Genomic DNA, 4,665 nt, shown 5'->3' on the forward strand with positions numbered 1-4,665 from the left:
CAGACGCCTCTCATCTTTTTAAGTGGTGGAACTTGCACTATTGCTGACTGACTAAATACTTTTTTGCCCCACTGTATGTGCGCTGACCTCTATGTCCATTGTGGTACTGAATTACCTTTCATAACAGTACTGGAGGCCAAAAGTACTAATGATTCTCAATAGAGGGAAAAAAGAAGTTCTGAGACCATTTTTTTTCTTTGCACTGTGTTTTGCCTTTTTTTTCCCCTAGACATTTGGGTAGTTCAGGACACAGGTGTGGACATGGATATTCAGGGTCTGTGCTCTTCATTGGATAATCTCGTTATAAATGTACAAAAGATTCAAGATTTGGTGGTTCAGAAGCCTATGTTAGAACCAAGAATTCCTATTCCTGATTTGTTTTATGGTGATAGAGCCAAGTTTGTGAATTTCAAAAATAATTGCAAACTGTTTCTGGCCTTGAAACCTCGCTCTTCTGGTGATCCAGTTCAACAAGTGAGAATTGTTATTTCTTTTTTGCGTGGCGATCCTCAGGACTGGGCATTTTCCCTTGCGCCAGGGAATCCTGCATTAAGTAATATTGATGCGTTTTTCCTGGCGCTCGGATTGCTGTACGATGAGCCTAATTCAGTGGATCAGGCAGAGAAGAATTTGCTGGCTCTGTGTCAGGGTCAGGATGAGATAGAGGTATATTGTCAGAAATTTAGAAAGTGGTCTGTACTCACTCAGTGGAATGAAGGTGCGCTCGCGGCTATTTTCAGAAGAGGTCTCTCTGAAGCCCTTAAGGATGTCATGGTGGGATTTCCTATGCCTGCTGGTCTGAATGAGTCTATGTCTTTGGCCATTCAGATCGGTCGACGCTTGCGCGAGCGTAAATCTGTGCACCATTTGGCGGTATTACCTGAGCTTAAACCTGAGCCTATGCAGTGCGATAGGACTTTGACCAGAGTTGAACGGCAAGAACACAGACGTCTGAATGGGCTGTGTTTCTACTGTGGTGATTCCACTCATGCTATCTCTGATTGTCCTAAGCGCACTAAGCGGTTCGCTAGGTCTGCCACCATTGGTACGGTACAGTCAAAATTTCTTCTGTCCGTTACCTTGATCTGCTCTTTGTCGTCGTATTCTGTCATGGCATTTGTGGACTCAGGCGCTGCTCTGAATTTGATGGACTTGGAGTATGCTAGGCGTTGTGGGTTTTTCTTGGAGCCCTTGCAGTGTCCTATTCCATTGAGAGGAATTGATGCTACGCCTTTGGCCAAGAATAAGCCTCAGTACTGGACCCAGCTGACCATGTGCATGGCTCCTGCACATCAGGAGGTTATTCGCTTTCTGGTGTTGCATAATCTGCATGATGTGGTCGTGTTGGGGTTGCCATGGCTACAAGTCCATAATCCAGTATTAGATTGGAAATCCATGTCTGTGTCCAGCTGGGGTTGTCAGGGGGTACATGGTGATGTCCCATTTCTGACTATTTCGTCATCCACCCCTTCTGAGGTTCCTGAGTTCTTGTCTGATTACCGGGATTTATTTGATGAGCCCAAGTCCGATACCCTACCTCCGCATAGGGATTGTGATTGTGCTATCGATTTGATTCCTGGTAGTAAATTCCCAAAAGGTCGACTGTTTAATTTATCTGTGCCTGACCACGCCGCTATGCGGAGTTATGTGAAGGAGTCTTTGGAGAAGGGGCATATTCGCCCGTCATCGTCGCCATTAGGAGCAGGGTTCTTTTTTGTAGCCAAGAAGGATGGTTCACTGAGACCTTGTATAGATTACCGCCTTCTAAATAAGATCACGGTTACATTTCAGTACCCTTTGCCATTATTATCTGATTTGTTTGCTCGCATTAAGGGGGCTAGTTGGTTCACCAAGATAGATCTTCGTGGTGCGTATAATCTTGTGCGTATTAAGCGAGGCGATGAGTGGAAAACTGCATTTAATACGCCCGAGGGCCATTTTGAGTATCTAGTAATGCCATTCGGACTTGCCAATGCTCCATCAGTGTTTCAGTCCTTTATGCATGACATCTTCCGAGAGTACCTGGATAAATTCCTGATTGTGTACTTAGATGACATTTTGATCTTCTCGGATGATTGGGAGTCTCATGTGAAGCAGGTCAGAACGGTGTTTCAGGTCCTGCGTGCTAATTCTTTGTTTGTGAAGGGATCAAAGTGTCTCTTTGGTGTCCAGAAGGTTTCATTTTTGGGGTTCATCTTTTCCCCTTCTACTATTGAGATGGACCCTGTTAAGGTCCAAGCCATCCATAATTGGACTCAGCCGACATCTCTGAAAAGTCTGCAAAAGTTCCTGGGCTTTGCTAATTTTTATCGTCGCTTCATCTGCAATTTTTCTAGTATTGCTAAACCATTGACCGATTTGACCAAGAAAGGTGCTGATGTGGTCAATTGGTCTTCTGCTGCTGTGGAAGCTTTTCAAGAGTTGAAGCGTCGTTTTTCTTCTGCCCCTGTGTTGTCAACCAGATGTTTCGCTTCCGTTCCAGGTCGAGGTTGATGCTTCTGAGATTGGAGCAGGGGCTGTTTTGTCGCAGAGAAGTTCTGATTGCTCGGTGATGAAACCATGCGCCTTCTTTTCCAGGAAGTTTTCGCCTGCTGAGCGAAATTATGATGTGGGCAATCGAGAGTTGCTGGCCATGAAGTGGGCATTCGAGGAGTGGCGTCATTGGCTTGAAGGAGCTAAGCATCGCGTGGTGGTCTTGACTGATCATAAGAACTTGACTTATCTCGAGTCCGCCAAGCGGTTGAATCCTAGACAAGCTCGTTGGTCGTTGTTTTTTGCCCGTTTTGACTTTGTGATTTCATATCTTCTGGGCTCTAAAAATGTGAAGGCGGATGCTCTGTCTAGGAGTTTTGTGCCCGACTCTCTGGGTGTATCTGAGCCGGCGGGTATCCTCAAAGAGGGAGTAATTGTGTCTGCCATCTCCCCTGATTTGCAGCGGGTGCTGCAAAAATTTCAGGCTGATAAACCTGATCGTTGCCCAGCGGAGAAACTGTTTGTCCCTGATAGGTGGACGAATAAAGTTATCTCTGAGGTTCATTGTTCGGTGTTGGCTGGTCATCCTGGAATCTTTGGTACCAGAGAGTTGGTGGCTAGATCCTTTTGGTGGCCATCTCTGTCGCGGGATGTGCATACTTTTGTGCAGTCCTGTGGGATTTGTGCTCGGGCTAAGCCCTGCTGTTCTCGTGCCAGTGGGTTGCTTTTGCCCTTGTCGGTCCCGAAGAGACCTTGGACACATATCTCTATGGATTTTATTTCAGATCTTCCCGTCTCTCAAAAGATGTCAGTCATTTGGGTGGTCTGTGATCGCTTCTCTAAGATGGTCCATTTGGTACCCTTGTCTAAATTGCCTTCCTCCTCTGATTTGGTGCCATTGTTTTTCCAGCATGTGGTTCGTTTACATGGCATTACAGAGAATATCGTTTCTGACAGAGGTTCCCAGTTTGTTTCGAGGTTTTGGCGAGCCTTTTGTGGTAGGATGGGCATTGACTTGTCTTTTTCCTCGGCTTTCCATCCTCAGACTAATGGCCAGACCGAACGAACCAATCAGACCTTGGAAACATATCTGAGATGCTTTGTTTCTGCTGATCAGGATGACTGGGTGTCCTTTTTGCCTTTGGCTGAGTTCGCCCTTAATAATCGGGCCAGCTCGGCTACCTTGGTTTCACCGTTTTTCTGCAACTCTGGTTTCCATCCTCGTTTCTCTTCAGGGCAGGTTGAGTCTTCGGACTGTCCTGGTGTGGATACTGTGGTGGACAGGTTGCAGCAGATTTGGACTCATGTAGTGGACAATTTGACCTTGTCCCAAGAGAAGGCTCAACGTTTCGCTAATCGCAGACGCTGTGTGGGTCCCCGACTTCGGGTTGGGGACTTGGTTTGGTTATCTTCTCGTCATATTCCTATGAAGGTTTCCTCTCCTAAGTTTAAACCTCGTTTTATTGGTCCGTATAGGATTTCTGAGGTTCTTAATCCTGTGTCTTTTCGTCTGACCCTTCCAGATTCTTTTTCCATACATAACGTATTCCATAGGTCATTGTTGCGGAGATACGTGGCACCCGTGGTTCCATCTGTTGATCCTCCTGCCCCGGTTTTGGTGGAGGGGGAGTTGGAGTATATTGTGGAGAAGATTTTGGATTCTCGTGTTTCTAGACGGAAACTCCAGTTTCTGGTTAAGTGGAAGGGTTATGCTCAGGAAGATAATTCCTGGGTCTTTGCCTCTGATGTCCATGCTCCCGATCTTGTTCGTGCCTTTCATATGGCTCATCCTGGTCGTCCTGGGAACTCTGGTGAGGGTTCGGTGACCCCTCCTCAAGGGGGGGGTACTGTTGTGAATTCTGTGGCAGAGCTCCCTCTTGTGGTCACAAGTGGTACTTCGGCTGATTCTCTCTGTGAGCTTCCGTTGGTGGAGGAAAGTGGTACTGCGGCTTCTGAGTTTCCTTCCTCAGGTGATGTGGTGAAGTCGTTAGGTGCTGCTCTATTTAACTCCACCTAGTGCTTTGATCCTGCCCTCCAGTCAATGTTCTAGTATTGGACCTGTCTCCTCCTGGATCGTTCCTGTGGCCTGCTGCTCTGCATAGCTAAGTTATTCTTTGCTATTTGTTTGCTGTTTTTTTTCTGTCCAGCTTGTCTATTTGTTTTTTCCTGCTTGCTGGAAGCTCTGGGACGCAG

This window comes from Ranitomeya imitator, chromosome 2 (assembly GCF_032444005.1).
Source record: "Ranitomeya imitator isolate aRanImi1 chromosome 2, aRanImi1.pri, whole genome shotgun sequence".
In the NCBI taxonomy this organism is placed as follows: domain Eukaryota; kingdom Metazoa; phylum Chordata; class Amphibia; order Anura; family Dendrobatidae; genus Ranitomeya; species Ranitomeya imitator.